An 18,530-nucleotide genomic window follows, 5' to 3' on the forward strand; every position below is an offset into this window, starting at 1 on the left:
CTTGACTAGTAGCTATTGTGGGGCAGGGCCCGGGCCTCCCTTTCTTCTTTCCCTTCCCCCCCCCCTCCCTCCCGGTGGGGGTCTTCCCTGGCACGGGGCCTCGGCGGTCGGATCGGGCCGTGCCGGTGGCCGGGGGCGGCCTGCTTCCGCTGGTGTGTGCGCCCCGCTGGACTGTGTTGCCTGCCCTGGGCACGTGCAGAGGCAAACGGCATATAGCGGATTGCGATAGGGCTGGAGGTGAGGCAACTGGGGAGAGGCGTATTCACTACCATATAGAGGCAGAGACCCCAGGTCGCAGAAGACGATGACGCGAGGCGGTGGGGGACCACCCAAGCAAGGCCCTATGGACAAATATACAGACTCCGGTGGGGGGGCAGGAGCGGCCGGGGGCAGTCAGGATGCTGGTCCTGACAACGCAGCGTTAATGGCTGCAATCACGCAATCCAGGGATGCTCTTGACGCCAAGATTGGGGCTGTTGGGTCCGATGTGATGCTGCTTCGCCAAGATCTACGCAATGCCGTTGGCCGCATTACGGAGGTGGAGACCCGCATTTCGGGAGTGGAGGATGACATGGTGACCTTAAAACGAAAAGTGGCGAGTATGGAAGAAATCCAAAAGGGGCTGGCACGCAGGGTGGAGGATGCAGAAGGGCGCGCCAGGCGGAATAACCTGCGCTTTGTGGGCCTGCCGGAGGGATGCGAGAAAGGGGACATGGAGGGCTTCCTCACGACCTGGCTGGAGGGCTGGCTCCCGCAGGACTCCTTGTCACAATGCTTCATCATAGAAAGAGCGCACAGGGCCCTCATGCAGAAACCCCCAGAGGGCGCGAGACCGAGACCGGTCATTGCTAAACTGTTAAATTATCATGACTGGGACACCATATTGAAGATGGCCAGGGAGAAGGAACCTCTCATGTTTGAAAATCATAAGGTGTTAATATTCCCGGATTATACGCGCTTAGTACAACAGCAGAGACAGTCCTTTACGGCAGCAAAGGCCCGCTTGCGTGGATTGCAGCTCCCATATGCCTTGCTGTATAATGCCCGCCTGCGAGTGGTGCATCAATCCCGCACCCACTTTTTCAATACCCCGGAGGAGGTGTTTCGCTGGACGGACGAGACGGTTCAACTCAGGGTGTATGCACTGTCCACCGGTGCGGGCCAAAATGGGTCGCCGACGCGGTCGAACCGTGGGAGCAGGCGCAGAGGACAAAGAAGCTCGTGATCCAGGCAGCGGGCGACTTCAGAGAGCGAGGCATCGGAACAGGCGGAGGTCCAGGTGGAACACGGCGATGGGACTTGAGCGACAGCTGGGACTCCCTGGGGTGCTCTATATGTGATGTGTTGTTTACTTGCTTGATTGATAGCGTATCCTGGTTTGTGGTCCACGGAGGGGACGCCGGCCTACCTTCAGTTGTGTTGATTTTACGTATGGAGTGGTGGCGGCCTTGTATTGAGGGTAAATAGAAGGGATGGGGGGGGATAGTTATACGGGCGGGTCGCATCCCCCAGATAAGGGGTTGGGGTGGGAATAGTTGGAATGTTGGGCTTTGGGCACTTGGGGATCTATTAGCATGGGTGTCGCCCGGCCCCGCGTTTGGGGGTGGACGATACCCAAGCCGCGACAGATACTTCAGCTGTTTTGAGGTATGGGGGTGGGGCCTGGGGGGGGCTGGGGGTGTGGGGATGGGGGGGGTTGTTCCGGGGAAAAGAGTTCGGGGTTGTGCTGCACGGCGATTCTAGGATGTTGAAGTTACCAGAGTATGTCCTTACGTGGCTCCGGATGTGGGCTCCTGACAAGTTTGCCCCGTGATGACGGAAGGTAAAGCACAAACAACAAGACCCACAGTGTCCCTAAGGGTGCTCAGTTGGAATGTAAGGGGCCTACTGGATAAAATTAAAAGGGGTGCGATTTTGAGGCAGGGGAAAAGGGAGAGTGCAGATGTTCTGTTGTTGCAGGAGACACACCTTATGGGCACTAAGACGCCCTGCTTACAGCGCTATGGCTACCAACAGGCCTATCATGTGGGGTTCGCCAGGGGATCCAGGGGAGTGGCTATTCTACTACACCGCAGGCTAGCATATGTTCATTCTAGACAGTGGGTGGACCCGCAGGGTAGGTACATATTTATTGAAGGGAAAGTTGGTGAGGAACCCCTGGTGCTGGGATGTGTGTATGCTCCTCCACCGCTGCAGTGGGCATTGGTTGAAAAACTGTTCGCACTTTGGGCAGAGCTTCCACAGGTGCTGGCAATAATAGGGGGTGACTGGAACGATGTCATGGATGCTGGGGTGGATAGATATCGACCTGGTCGGGACCGAGCTGAGGAGGCGCCCACTAAATTGGGGGACATGGCCAGGGGAATGGGCTGGGTAGATGCATGGAGGTATTTACACGCACATAATCGAGAATACACTTATGTGTCAGCAGTGCACGCGTCCTTTTCTAGATTGGACTACGTCTTTGTGCCCCGGGCGGTGGTAGGACGGGTGGAATCGGCCACGATTTTGCCTCGGGGGTTGTCGGACCATTCACCAGTAGTTGTGGTAGTCAGTTTGGGCAAGAACCGACAACCCTTTCGCTGGCGCATGTCTACTTGGCACCTTCAGCGGGAGGATTACAGGAAACACATGGGGGACGCAGTCACACATTATTTGGCTGCCAATGTGGGGTCGGTGGCGGACGCAACGACGGTGTGGGAAGCTATGAAACCCACTCTCCGCGGGGTCGACATTGCATGGAGCGCGGCAGAGCGAAGGAAGCGCAGGGCAGAAGTGGATGAGGCAGCGGCGGCGGTAGCGACGTTGGAAGACCGTTGCGCTGGGGAGGAGAGAACCCAAGAGGTCGGGCAACTCCTATTAGAGCAGCAGCGGTATGCATCCCTACTGTTGGATGAGGCAAGGCAGATTTGGCTGGCGACCCGCAGTAGAATTTACCAGTGGGGGGATAAGTCCAGTAGCATGTTGTACAGGTTATGTCAGGAGACGTTTCAGGCGCAGGTTCTGCCGGGGATAAAAGATGAGACGGGAGCCCCGATTGTGGACGCGAAAGAACTTGTGGATAGCTTTGCACGCTACTTTTCAGTGCAATATGAGGAAAAGGAGCGCCTTCCGGCTGAGGCGGTCGACAAATTCCTGGCGGATCTGCCACCACGGGCGGTCTCGGACGAAATCCGGGAGAGCCTCGATCGACCGCTGACCGGAGAAGAGTTAGGCACGGCGCTGGGGGAGCTCAATGCGGGTAAAGCTCCGGGTCCCAACGGGTTCCCGAGCGAGTTTTTTAAGAAGTTCAACCTCCAACTAGGCCCACACTATAGAGCAGTATTGGAGGAAGCGAGAGAGAGGGGTAGGTTGCCGGAGGATTGGAGACATGCGGAAGTGGTGGTATTCGCTAAACCGGGAGGCCGATCTCCCTACTAAATATCGAAGCCAAAATTCTGGCGAAGGCGCTGGCTAGCCGCCTCCTCCCATATGTTGCGGGGCTCATACACCCTGATCAGGCTGGGTTCATGCCGCACCAGGCGACGAGACATAATATCCGCCGAGCGAATGTGGCGGTGGCTGCGATCCGAGGTACGGGAGAACAAGCGGCTCTGCTGTTGGCAGACATTGACAGGGCCTTCGATTCATTAAGTTGGGTTTATCTTTTCGCGTTACTGCCCCGCCTGGGTTTCGGACCTCGATTCATATCCTATATTAAATTATTGTACACGGACTTAACAGCCTCCGTGAGAGTGGCCGGAGCGAGGTCCGCGGAGTTCTCAATAAGCCGGGGCACGCGTCAGGGGTGTCCCCTCTCCCCGTACTTATTTGCCCTGGCGATGGAGCCGCTGGCGGGCTGGGTGCGCAACTGCGGGGGTTTGAATGGGCAGACGGACCTGCGGACAGGATCGCTCTGCATGCGGACGATGTCCTATTCTTTCTTACAGCTCTAAATAGGTCCGGCCCACGTATTTTGGAGATAATGAGAATATTTGGGGAGGCATCCGGGTTATATTTGAACCCGAACAAGTCATCGCTGTGGGTGATAGGAGATGGTTCGGGACTGGGGCCATGGGCCTCGACGCTGCAAACGGCGGTGGATGGACTTAAGTATGTAGGGGTGTTCCTCACGGAAGACCCGGTGGTGGCGTGGGAGCGAAATCTGGCTCCGGTCTGGGACCGCGTACAAGTGGAAATGAAAACGTGGTCGCGTATGCCCCTCAATATCTATGGGCGATCTGCCATATTTAAACTGGTCGCCCTGCTTCGGCTATTGTATCAGCTGCAAAATCACCCACATGCGATAGCTCCGCAGTGGTTCCGGCGAGTTAATTCGGTCTTGGGGCGGTTTCTGTGGGCAGGGGGTGCTCTGCGTACGTGCTTTTTGTCGACCTATAGTGGTGGGCTAGCCACGTCGGACATCCTCTCCTACTATCAGGCGTCCCACCTCCTGATCCTAAATGACTGGTGGTATGGTGATCGACAGGACCCGGCTTATGCTCTCGAGCGTTATCTGATGGGGTCGGATACCCTTCATGTCATCTTGTATTCAGCGCGGCTGAGGAAACGGCTACCACAGGTGACACAAGTGGTTTTCCAAGTGTGGCGACAGGCTCTGCGTCGCATGGGTTGGTGGGGCAAGCTGCCGGGGGAGACTCCGCTCTGGCTGAACGGACGACTGTCTGAGATGTTGGCCTTACAGGGGTTCCGAGGGTGGGACAATATCGGGATTTCAACGTTAGGAGATGTATTGTCCGGAACGACCCTCAAATCATTTCAAGATCTGAGTGAGGAGTATGCTATGCCACAGTCTCCATTTTATAAATATCTCCAATTTCGCCACGCGTTGCTGCCGGCCCTGGAGAGTTTAGAGTCCTTGCCAGATTTCAGCCCCCTGGAAGCTAAAGTGTTTATGGGTGAGCTGGGGGATAAAAAGATTTCCCGGATTTACCAAACATTAGTGATCCACTGCTCCACTTCATTGCACAACTTGAAGAGCGCCTGGGAACAGGATGTGGGGACACTAGATGAGGATGACTGGCGGGAGGCACTTGAGGCCCCAAGGGGAGCCGCAATCGCTATACGACTGAGGCTTATACAGTTTAAATATCTTCACAGGGCATACTTTACGAGAGAACGGCTGTGGAAGGCGGGTCTGATTGAGTCCCCGGTTTGCCTGCGATGTGGCCAGGAAGCTGGCACGCTGTTGCACACTGTCTGGAGTTGTGGGTCCTTGGCCAGGTTCTGGGACGGGGTGTGGAATTGTCTGTCGGAGGTTCTGGGGTGGGAGCTGCCTCGAACCCCAAGGCAGGGCCTCTTGCACGTGATGGAAGGGATAGGGGAGAACCTGTATAAGAGGCATCTACTGTTGCTGGGACTTACGATGGCTAAGAGGGATGTGGCCCAGGCCTGGAAAAACCCCCAAGCTCCATCGATACGGGTGTGGAAGAAGGGCCTGGACTTTTGTATGGGGTTGGAACGGCCTGTATTTGAAGCTCGAGGGTGCCCTAGAAAGTATTTTAAAATATGGAAGCGATGGGCGGACTACAGAGGACTGTGGCTTGAACCGCCAACTGACCAGGACGATGACCTACGTGGAGCGATATAGTGGGCCTGAAGGGAGGTTGATGTTATTTCCTGGAGCATGTGTAAGGATGTTTGGTACAATGGATGGTCTCGTGCAGCACGGGGGGGGTGGAGGGTGGGAGGGTGTGTTAGGGTCATAGCTCTCAGTAAAAAGACGTATGGTATTTCTACGACCTGATGCAATTTAATGTTACGCGGTCTCTTCGGATTGTGGAGGGCTGCGCTGTTTGCACCATATGTCAATAAAAACAGTTTATAAAAAAAAAAGGCCTCCCAGATTTCAAGTGGGATTAATTCTTCCTAGTTATCTAAAATCAATTTTCTGCTGTGTTTTTCTAGGGAAACTATTGTGGTTTTGAAACACCTCAACAGATTGTAATCTATTATGTAAAGTGTTGCAACTTGTGGCACTGGAGTGCCTGTTATACGTTTTACAATTTGTAGTTCTATTCTCTGAGGGAAGTGATCACTTTCATCTCTTTGATTAATTGAATATGATCTTATATACCTAAAAAAGGAGTTGGATGGTAATGTATATAGTCCAGGGTTCTCCAAAGTTGGTCCTGGAGGTCCGGGTCCATGCCAGATTTTAAGATAACTACATTTATCTAAACGGGGATATGCTAAAAATCTGGTATGGATCCTGCCCTCCAGGACCGACTTTGGAGATCCCTGGTATAGTCTATTATCGTATGTGATGAACCGGAGTAATGAGTTGGTGCAGGTGGTCCATCAGTTGGGAATCTCTGATTTAGTACTCCTAGGCACAGCGGAGCAACCCATGTGGCAACATTTGCACCATTCTTACCAGCTCTATTTGGATGGCGCTTTCCCTGTGGTTGGACCTTCCACATTTGATCTGTGATTAGTTGTTGCTCGTCATCCTGCGGGCAGTGGAGTAGGTTCATGTTTGAAATCCCCTGTTATTGCAAGATGAGTCATGTCAGGGTGTTTTTGTAGTTCCCTCATTAGCGCTATTAATTTCTCAGCTTGGTTTTGCTTTGAAGACTTATTTGGGTGTATGTAGGCATTGATCAGGTTGTATGACACAACCACGCTTTCCATAACAACGCAGGCTGAACAAAAAATGCATCTAAACCACACATTCCATTTACAATGCAAGTCGTTAAAACAACCTGCTGTACTTCGGAATAGCATAATTTACTATTCCAACTCCAGTCCTCGCAACAGTAGGGAAAGCGTTGGACTTTAACGTCCAATGCCACTTTACTTAACGCTAGTCGTTTTGATGTCTGAACAAACAACTAGGAAATCTACCTGCTGGCGAGCTGCACGCGGAGCTACATGCTAGCGCTTCGCGCTTTTTAAAAAAACGCCCGTTTTTGTATTTTGGTCAAATTTATTTCCTTCTCCCCTGTTTTTACGAGGGTTCCTGGCCCCTACCTGCATTGTAATTGTTGTCTTCACCGCTACTTAGCGGGTCCGGGTCTGTGGGCTTTCTGCTCCCTGTTCGCTGTCTGGCCGCCATTTTGGGTGTGGATGTGCCGCTCTAGAAGCGCTGGACCGAGCGCTCTAGTTTCGTGGACCTCCTCCGCCCGCCCTTCTCAAACCTTTCCTCTAGCGCGCAGTGGTGACGCGCAGCGGTCGCGCCTTCCCTGCGCCTGAGTCGTGCCAGAGTCCTGCCCGTCTGCGCCCGTCCGCGTCAGACCGGGCCAGACTGGGCTTAGGGACTGTAACAAGACTGCTCTTCTCGGGGTCTTTTCAAGGGATTTTAACAGCAGCTATGCCTTCATCAGCATTTCAAGCTGCACCTATGTTATCATACACGGGTGAGTTTTTAAAATCATTACGTCCCCCTTCTTTTTTAGCTTGCTCCTTACGTTCCTTACCGACCACAAATTTCAACTGTGAGGGTTGTAAATTTCGTACAGGCAAAATGTCTACCTGTAAGGCCATGAAACCGGTTCGAACGCGAGGTAGAAGAAGGACAAAGATATCCTTCTCTAGACACCCTATCCTGCAGTTCTGGAGTATTAACTGCCGGTCCCTTCCCAAACATAAATCAAACATTTTTGATTTTTTGGTCGCAGAGCAACCAGACGCCCTGTTCCTAACGGAGACTTGGCTCCATGGTAGCTCTGGCCCTGATATTGCGAGTGCCGTCCCTAATAACTATGTTATATTGAGACAGGATAGAGATTTCGGAAAAGGAGGGGGCATTGCAATAATTTTCAAGTCTTGCTATTTTTGCAAACTTGAAGCCTTCCCCCTTTCTGGATGTGAGGCAGCGCTTTTTAAACTCGCAATCAATCCCCAATTTACTTTATCTGGCCTTCTAATATATCGCCCTCCTGGCAATGCTCACACCTGGACATCCTCGCTTGCCAATTCTATAGCCCCCCTACTTCTTAGGGCCGCACATTTTACAATTCTTGGAGATTTAAATTTACACCTTGAAGACCCTTCATGTGCCACCAGTAAGAGTTTTCTTAATGATTTAGAGGTGTTGAGCCTTATGCTGTGTAATTCGGGCCCTACTCACTCTGCTGGGCATCAATTGGATCCGATTCTTTCCAACCTCTCCTTTGATTGCTCACAGAGTGCTCGTCCTTTGGAGTGGACTGACCATTTTGCAGTCCATTTCGCCCTATCCGACATTATACAGCCTATTTTGAGTAGACAGGGCAAGGGCGAACTAATTCATAGGTGGGGTAAACTTGACATCTCGAAGTTTAATCAGTATCTCTTCGATACCCGCCCTTTGAATGACGAGGCCCCTCTCAAAGAATTGAACACGGCAATAACATCCTGGCTCACGAATGCCGTAAATATCGTGCTTCCCTCTACTCCAAGACTATCTAAACTTCATCGATGTCCGGCCCCATGGTTCTCGGCCGATCTAAAGGTCCAGAGAACTAATTGTAAGGCTTTAGAAAGGAAGTGGAGGCGTACTTACTCGGCCTCCCGGAAGATCATTTATAAAGAAGCACTGAAGGAATATCATTCCAGGTGTAAAGATGCAAGACCTGCGTACACGGTAAACACTGTGGAGCAAGCACAGAATTGTCCTCGCACTCTATTTGCAGTGGTCAAAAAATTGACAGGAGCAGACACCATACCGATTCCCCCTGTCTTGGAGGAAGCTCAGTGCAATTCCATTGCGGAATTTTTCATCGCCAAAGTTGAGCGTATTAATAACTCTATGAGTCTCCCCAACATAGCACATCAATCTCAATCGGGGTATACGGCTGTGGCTGCACCCTCGCTTTCGAAGGCAATGATAACCAACTGGCATCTGTTCGGTGACGACTCGTTCCGTGCCTGTCTGGATAGTGTTAGATCTGGCTCACTGCGTGATCCGGTGCCTGCAAAAATTTTAAAGCTGCTTGATCTTGATTGTCGGCGCCTTCTTATGAGACTCTTAAACACTTCTCTGAGTGAGTCTCTTGTGCCACAGGACTGGAAACATGCGATGGTGGTCCCACTTCTGAAAAAGGCTGGTGCGGACACATCAAATCTCTCTAATTTCAGACCTATCTCCTTGCTGCCTATTTTTTCGAAGATACTGGAGAGGCATGTCAATACGCAGCTCACTCTTTTTATTGAAAACCAGGGCTTTTTACACCCCTCTCAGTCCGGTTTTCGAGCTCACCATCCTACCGAGACTGCACTACTAGGGGTAACGGAGAGGCTTCGGCACGGTATCGATCGCGGAGAAACTTCTGCCCTCATCCTTTTGGATTTGAGCGCAGCGTTCGATACCGTGTCTCATTCTATCTTACTGAACTCTCTCCGTTCCCTTGGAATAGCTGGCCCTGCACTTGCCTGGTTCGCCTCCTTTTTAAGTGAGCGCACATTTCAGGTTTTTTCTCAGAAAGCTGCATCTACGATCTGTCCATCGGCGTATGGTGTCCCCCAGGGGTCCATTCTCAGCCCGTTGCTATTTAATATTTACATCAAACCTCTCGCTACCATCGCAGAGGATGCCGGGCTGACTATTTTTTCATACGCCGATGACACGCAAATTGTCTTCTCCCTTTCCAGCACCGAAGCCAATAGCGTGTCTGGTTTGAAAACCGGTTTGTCACTTGTGGCTGAGTGGATGCAGAGGCATCTCCTCAAGCTAAACGGTGACAAAACCGAGATTGTCATCTTGGGGAAGCAGAAAGATCTGTGGGGTCCGCAACACTGGCCCAGTACTATGGGCCCCACTCCTCAACCAGTCCCGGTGGTACGTAACCTGGGTTTCCTCATAGACGACAGATTGTCTATGAGGCAACAGGCCACTAAGGTGGCGGCCATCTGTTTTACCACTCTAAGATGGCTCCCAAAAATTCTTTGGATGTTGCCTCATGCTACCAGGAGAACCGTAGTCCAGGCGTTGGTAACATCTCGCCTGGACTATGGTAATGTCCTTTATCTTGGTGCGGATGTTGCAACTGTTAACAAACTACAGGTCGTACAAAATTCATCAGCCCGACTCCTCTGTAACATCCCGAGGAGATCTTCGGCCTCTCAGGCTCTCCGTGATCTTCACTGGCTCAAGGTTTCGAGCCGTATTAAATTTAAAGCCTTATGCTACCTTTTTAAAATTAAACAGGGCTCTGCCCCACTGTACCTCCAGAGTCTAGTTCAACCCTACAGGCCCTGTCGTACCTTGAGATCATCGGCCAATTGTGACTATGTCATTCCCAGATTCAAACTGGTGAAAATGGGGGGAAGATCCTTCTCTCATCTTGGCCCCAAATATTGGAATGCCCTGCCTGTTGCCCTGAAGACTGAGACTAACATGCTCTGCTTCCGCAAAAAACTGAAGACCTTACTTTTTTAATTATTCCTTGTAGTTCTTGTTGCCAATATTCAGCAGTGTTGTTGTTATTTTTCTTCTTCAGTCTATCCCTTGCGCCGGGAAACCCATTGCGGGTAGCTGTTGCGCATTATAAGTTTTAAATAAATTTTTAAAAAAAATAAATGTCTTGCGTTGTAAATGGATTGCGTGGTTCCGATGCATTTGTTATTCTGCCTGCGTTGCAAAGGCAAGGCGTTATTTGGCGGTCGTGGTATTTGCTGGTTCCTCATTGACCATCGCAAGGATTGTCCCTTCTTTGCTGTTCCAGTTTCCAATTAATACCACCAAAATTCCCGGGTCTTCTGAAGGTCTTGGTTCACATTTTGCCTGGATTGATGCACATTGTGAGTTGCCAGCCCTCCTTTCGGGTGTTTTTTCCATTCAGATTTTTGTAAATTCTATAAAGCCAGGGATTGGAAGAGGCTCCAATGACCATGTTTCTTGCAGCATAATAATCAGTGCCTCTTCCAGTAAATCACAACGTCCATGTTATGCAGTTTATGTGCTTAACCTCCAGTGTCCCAGGAGCACATTAGGAGCTGCGTATCAGTATTCTTTAAGCCTGGGGCTAATGCCGTTTATTAATTCCTACAGACTGGGGCTATTAACTAATATTCACCGGGGGACCGATTGACACTCTGAGCGAGGCGCCTTTATTGGCATTTTCAGCTGGAGTCAATAATGTTTATTCTTACCAGGGGACATGGATACTCATTTAAGGACAGGGTCCTTAAAGAAGATTGTGTTCATAACCTCTGCTTAACAAATGTACATATTACTGACAGGTACATTATTCTATGTTTTAACATGTATATAAGTGACTGCATACATCTTTTATCATAACTGTTTGTCTACAATTGCTTCACTATCGATCTACAAAAAATATATATATAAATAAAACAAAAATGAATTTATAGGACTCCCTTAGCTGGGTTTATCTTTTCGCACTGATACGCAGCTTAAATCTTGGTCTGCGCTTGCTGTCCTACTTGTCCTTACTCTGATCTTACTGCAGAGGTACGAGTCGCGGGCTCCACCTCCTCCACTTTTTCGCTCAGGAGGGGTACCCGGCAGGGATGTCCGTTGTCTCCCTACTTGTTTGCACTGGCAGTCGAACCTTTGGCCGCTTGGTTGTGCATGGATGTGCAGGTGACCGGCTTCGAATGGGCACATGGCTTGTCGGATCGTATTGCCTTATATGCTGATGACATTTTATTTTTTCTTAAGGATGTGGACAGGACTGGCCCGCAGCTGCTTTGTATAATGCAGATCTTAGGGGAGTCATTGGGCCTCTATTTGAACCCCAGCAAGTCTATCCTGTGGTCCCTGGGGGATGTGTCGGGCCTGGGCCTCGTCGGTCTGGGTTGTTACCGGCGGGATGAAGTAACTCGGGGTCTTTTTATCGGACTCACCTACTGTGGCATGGGAGCGGAATTTGGGTCCGGTCTGGGAGCATGGGCGGGACGATCTCAAGACATGGTCACATATGCCTTTATGGCTTTGGGCCAATTTCTATGGGCGGGAGGTGTGGCTAGAATCACCCTACGGACATGTTACCTCTCCACGCACTGCGGTGGACTGGCGACCTCTGACATACTATCGTATTACATGGCTTTGCACCTGCTTGTCTTGAATGAGTGGTGGTATGGGGATAGGGATAACCCTGCATATGCTGTGGAGCAGCGCCTTATGGGGGATCTCTCCCTTCATACGATTCTGTATTCAGCACTGATGTGTAGATCACTGTCGCCGGCAACACAGGTGGTCTTTCAGCTCTGGCGACAAGCCTTGCGGAGGATGGGGTGGTGGAATACACTGGCATGGGAGACTCCCCTATGGAATAATGAACGCCTGCCGCAATTGGCTACTCTGTCAGGGTTCCGTGGATGGGACAACATTGGTATCTTTACCCTGGGAGACGTCATGCGGGGGTTGACTCTGAGCACCTTTAAAGACCTGAAAAGGGATTTTCAGATACCAAAAACCCAATTCTACAAATACTTACAGTTTCGGCACGCCCTTTCCCCTAGCTTACAGGGTCTGGAGTCACTGGCGGAGTTTAGCCCGATAGAAGCAAAGGTGTTTATGAGGAACCTTCAAGATCATAAAATATCTAAGATCTACCAAACCCTGGTGACTCACAGCTCCCCCACACTACTGCAGCTCAGAGGGGCCTGGGAGGAAGATGTGGGTCCACTTGATGAAGAGGACTGGACCGAGGCCCTGGCCTCCCCCCAGGGGGCGGCCATAGTGGTGCGGCTGCGCCTAGTTCAGCTTAAATATCTGCACCGGGTCTACTTTATGCGGGTCTGACTGTGGAGGGCGGGATTGGTGGCCTCCCCTATATATCTTAGATGCGAGCGGGAGGAGGGGACCCTGATGCACACGGTTTGGCACTGTCTCTCTTTGGCACAGTTCTGGAGAAGGGTGGTGACCTGTCTTTCTGAAGTGCTGGGCTGGGACTTGCCCCATTCGCCAAAACTGGTGCTTTTACATGTTAAGGATGGAATTGGGGGCAATGTCTATAAACGTCGTCTTATGCTGTTGTGGTTTACCTTAGCTAAAAGGGACATTGCTAGGGCATGGAAGGAGCCGGCTCCACCTTTGGTGTCGACTTGGAAGAAGGGACTGGACTTCTGCATGGCCCTGGAACTTCCCATTTTCATTGCAAGAGGGTGCCCGCAGAAGTACTTTAAAATGTGGAAGCGCTGGGCAGACTATCTGGGCCTGCTGCTTGAGCCGGTCGCTGCACCGGGACACCTCCACCCGGAATGATGATTCCTCGCTGGTGTAGGAGGTTGTTCTTTAATATTTAAGTTTTGGTAGTAAGTGGTAATGGAGCGTAATTAACAGCTAGGCTGCTATTAACGAGGCTGTTAGTGCGACGGGGAGGGTGGAGTTGGGGGGATTTTCATTTGACATATTTCATCTGTAATGCTCCTATTTTCTCCTTGTATTCATTAGTGAAAAGTTAAAGTCATAATGCTGAATCTTGATTGTGCAGATGTCTCTGGGTTACTGAGCTCTGCTCCATATGTATCATTTGATAAATAAAATGTGATTTAAAAAAATTCCTTTATAGTACAACAACACTTGAAAGCCAGAGTTTATGTAATGCAGCTTTAATCTATATATACTACCTTCCTTTATTAATCTATATACCTTTCAAGTACTTATGGATCTATATAGTTATTACGTTTCTTCCAAATCAGCATATCCAATGCACTACCCTATTTTTCCCCCTATACCGCTCTCAATATATCCTCTACCTCATGGGTACTCACAAACATTTCCCAGAGGACCAAAAAGTTTGCCTGTAGTGTGATCGAGGGCCGCATTGATGGCACATGGGGATGAGCTCCAACACACAAAAATATATATTATATATACATATATATATATATATACATATATATTTTTTTTCTAAATCCTTCCCTCTTCTATCCCTTCACTATCCTTTTCACTCCAAATAACAAACTAACATGTCCACCACTCAAATTAATTTCATATTTCACTAAATTTATTCACCACTAATCCTTCATGGGTTCCGGAGTAGCGTGCTACTCACTGAAAAACCACTACAACACCTCATCAGGGGTAGCAAGGGCTATATAAATGCAAACCTTTTTACCGCTTCTACCCCTTCGCTATCCTTCTCAACCCAAGTAACTGACTAACATATACACCACTCAAATTACTTTCATATTTCACTATACTAATTCACCACTAACACTGTATGGGCATGCTACTCACTGAAACACCCCATCAGGTGTAGCAAGCGCTATATCAATGCAAACCTTTTCCCTTTTCTATCCCTCCACTATCCTTCTCAAACCAAATATCTGACTAACATATTAACCACTCAAATTAATTTCATATTTTCACTATCCTTAGTCACCACTAATCCTTTATGGTTTCCGGAGTAGCGAACTACTCACCCAAAGCGCTTCAATACCCCATCAGGGGTAGCAAGCGCTATGTAAATGCAAAACGTTGTTCCCTCTTCTATCCCTACACTATCGTTCTCAATCCAAATAACAAACTAACCTGAACACCACTCTAATTAATTTCATATTTCACTAAACGTATTCACCACTAATCCTTCGCCCAGATAATCTGTAGCTAATACGGTGTCACTCTGGCCTTCCCACAACTGACCAGGGACACAGAACACCACAGAAGATTCAATGTCGGAGCAACGTGGACATGTTCTGCGGATGGTGCCCGCTCACTACTCTTGTGAGCAGCCCAAACAATCTATAGCTGATAATGTGTCACTCAGGCCTTCCCACAATTGAACCAGGGATACAGAGCACCGCAGAAGCCTCAATGCGCCTGGATACCCTATCGGGTGATTCGCAGCGCTTTATAAATCCTGATTGATTGATTGGTTGACACCACCAATCTAGAGTGTCGGACCAATGTGGGCATGATCTCAGGTTCTGCAGATGGTGCCCGCTCACTACTCGTGATGCCGTGTCGCGAAAGCTTGGGATGCGCAGTCTGGGTGCTCTCTCTGCCGCCAGTGGAATCAGTTATTGCAGTTCTGAGGAGCGGAGAAAAGATCACAGGTGACCGAAGCACACGTCAGGTAGCGCCACTAGTGGCAGGGACACAAGATGCTATGGGCAGATGCACATGCCCACCCCCACCCCCCATCCTGAGGTCCAGAGCCACTGGATACCTGCCCGGGTGAGATGTGCACTCTACAAATAGTCATAAGATAACATAACAGGTAAATGGGCATGTGTGCCCCCACATTGGGGGTTGGTGTTACTAACAGAGACAGCAGGCGGTGTTGGTCGGCCATTGTGGGCGTCCGGTCTCTGCAGGCTCGGCTCCAAGGAGAAGGGGAGCTCCATAGGGGAGAGAGGCCTTCCAAGCAAAAGGTGAATACAACTATAGGAGAATAGACAGGAGCTCAGGCAGGGAAGGAAAAGACAGCAGCTCTAAGTACCTTTTAACCCTACAGAGCACCCTGAAACCTCAGGAGTTGCTATCTTAGGAGTAGATGGAATCCAACATTAGGTTCTCCACATCTCATGTGCCCACACAACCTCATTTGGGGCCATTCACGAGAAACTGCGCACACTTACACAGCGCTGAACCAGGACTATTAAGTGCCTGCCAGCAAGTGTTAGAAGTGTTATTGCCTGGCAGTGGGGACGGGAGTCACCCATGTTAAAAGGAGTACCACTCGGGCACAGCTGTATCACCCAACATGGTCCCGACTCTGTTGGTGAGCACCAAATAAAATGATGTAGAACACTGGTCCGTGGACCCGTGAGGCAAGTCTCCTGCACATGAAGAGATACCGGGACAGTCAGAAGAAATACATGAGGAGCAGCGTGTGAAAGGACATATCCCAAGGGACTTTCGACCCTACACCCTCTCACTAAAAATTTCAGAACTGGATATCAGATAGCAAAGGACACACAAATGATGGATGGAGTGCAGAACAAATCAAACATTCACCCCCAGTCAAAAGATCTGGGTTGAATCCATTGTTCTGTTGCTCACCATGCCACCCCAGTTTGGACCCAGCCATATGCATATTAGTCTTGACCCTGCTCCTCATGGGAACAGCCCAGACCGAACTGCCAAGCCAGGTCCTCTGGTTTCAAGTTAGCCTGGCTGATATGGGGTGATACCACGAAACAGGACCCAGGATGCTTGTTTTTGGTCCAGGGAGGACCTGGCTTGGCAGTTCAGGCTCAACTGCTCGCATGAGGAGCGGGGTCAAGACTGATTTGCATAAGGATGGGTCTAAACCGGGGTAGCATGGTAAACAAAAGTAGGATCGGTTTAACCCAGATCTCTTGAGAGGGCGTGAATGTTTGATTTGTTCAGCATTCCGTCCATCATTTGTTTGTCTTTTGCTTTCTCGCACTAAGTGCCCCAGGTATGCCTAGACATGGGTCCCGGGCTCAGTGTGCACCTAAATTCAAGCTCGCCTGGCTGATCAGGGGTGATACCCCAAAACCAGTCCCAGGATGCTTGTTTCTGGTCTCGGTAAGACCTGGCTTGGCAGTTCGGGCTGGACTGTTCCCATGAGGAGCACGGTCAAGACTGATTTGCATATGGCTGGGTCTAAAGTGGGGTGGCATAATCTTGGAGAAAAAATTCAGGCTGCAATAATCTTTCACATAGATAATATGTGATATCCTTAAGTAAGAAAGGGCACCTGTAAACGAGCAAGTCCCTATGAAGCTCCCTTCTGAATTGGAAACAGTATCAGCTCATCTAGGCTCAGAGTCTTCATAGGGTGTGGGAGGCAGGAAGAAAGGGGAATTATGCCCCAAGCCCCACGCTTTCAAGGACCCCCCTCTCCTTCACCCACATTTAGATATAGATTTTTAATTGCAAGCAAGCCTGACATCTTTATTAATAATGATATTGCAAACAACAATGTCCATCCATTATAATCTACAAATAACGGGGAAAACACTAAGGGCCTCATTTGGATCTGACCGGCTGACAGCCCTCCGGTCCGACTGCCGGTTTATGACACCGGCGGTCTGACTATTTGCTGTCAGGGGGAAGACCGTCACCTGTCCTGCTTCGCACTCCCAAATAATAGAAATAGAGCATTCCCCCACGTAGGGGCACACACGGTGAAGCAAGAAAACACACTGGAAAGGGGTTTCACTCTTATAAAATGAGGCACATCAAAAGACAGTTTTCTGAATAAAGCATGGGGTTTTATTTGTGCAACACTCCCTAACAGAAAGGCTTTCCCAGATGTCAAATGATACATTATGCAAATATATCAGTATAAATATATATAAATATATATATATATATATGTGCGTGTGTGTGTAAGCAATAATAACACACTTACAAGTAAGAAAATGCAACTGTTAAATGAATGCGATCAAAACACAAGCGTACAATATTGATAATAATACTGGACATCCACTGCAAGAAATAGGCACTGTTAAATGCAAATAATCAGACACAAGGAATCAACCCTGTCAAAGGAAAGATATACGGTATATACACAGAATACATCAGATGATTCTGACCACTGGAGACTTGAACGTGCACACAATCACACTCACACATCACAATGCCAATAATTAAAGAAAATACATCACCAGCTGCAATAACTACATCTTAGCCCACACCAGACTGGGGGTATTCACAGCCAGAGTCAAGATACTCAGCAAGTCGGAAACTGCCACACTGAATAAGACAGCTCAAAACAAAATCCTGCTTTCCAAGTCAAGAAACCCCAGTTTTATAATCTCAATGCTCTAAAAGTTTCAGAGAAGAGCTCCTCTGCGCCAAGGAAACTTACTGGAGTTGGCCAATCTCCCGCAAGCATTCCAAAGGCAAAGGAGTTCTCATGTATTCTTCTGCAATCCCACATGTTCCAGCCCCTTATCTTAGTGAAACTTGAGAACGTAAAAAACATCTCCAAAAATACAGAAAACAATCTTGAACGTGAATAGCCTCAACAACATGAGTAATATGGGGGCCTGCCTGTGTGCGCAAAAGCTCAAGCTAGACAGTCAGAATTCAAGATGGCATGAGGCAAAGCTAATAGTCATGAGGGCATGTCAAAGCCAATAGTCATTAGTGCATATCAAGGCCAATAGTAAAAACTTCATTAAACTTCCCAATGTACAACATAATGCACATTTGTGCACCACTGGCTATAGAATCACATACTTAATTTCCCAGTATACAACATGATGTACATTTGGGCACCACTTCCTTTAACACTACATTCCAAGACAGAGAAGTACATTCCACACCTTTCTCTCTCACATGCTTTCAAATGGCATCCCACACGCTCTGTTCCTGGCAAGGCTGTAAAAAGCAAACACTCCCACTCTGAAGCTTTAAGGAGACACAAAAGAAATCACAAGGCAGAGTGCACATGCAGAACAAATGGGGGACCGCCAACTCATTGTAGGACGGACACCTCCATGCGTCGGCCATCGTAATGAGGAGCATTTAGGTGAAATATTCAATATGTTACAAAAACATTAATGTTGTAGAACAAGCTGAAAAAGGGGGATTAGAAACCGACCATGTAAACATAAATGAAAAAGACAACACATGAAAGAGAACTTTATCACTTAAGCATCAAGAGACAAAGCTGTGTGGAAGATCTGAATGTGCTCAGTGTGACAAAGTGAACTCA

General features: G+C 49.1%; 1 protein-coding gene across 2 annotated transcripts in view; it reads right to left on the reverse strand.

Moving 5' to 3' along the window:
- Positions 1-18,530, reverse strand: part of LRRC73 (leucine rich repeat containing 73) — a 154,043-nt gene that overhangs the window by 109,966 nt on the left and 25,547 nt on the right. Inside the window, exon 1 of one of the 2 annotated variants that reach the window (XM_078647441.1) lies at positions 17,476-17,607. The exons of the other annotated variant lie outside the window; for it this stretch is intronic. The gene's annotated coding sequence lies outside the window, so the exon portion shown is untranslated. Of the gene's footprint in view, positions 1-17,475; positions 17,608-18,530 lie in introns of those variants that run through there. 2 annotated transcript variants of the gene reach the window in all.

The sequence above is a fragment of the Lissotriton helveticus genome, chromosome 6 (assembly GCF_964261635.1).
Source record: "Lissotriton helveticus chromosome 6, aLisHel1.1, whole genome shotgun sequence".
NCBI classification, from domain to species: Eukaryota; Metazoa; Chordata; class Amphibia; order Caudata; family Salamandridae; genus Lissotriton; species Lissotriton helveticus.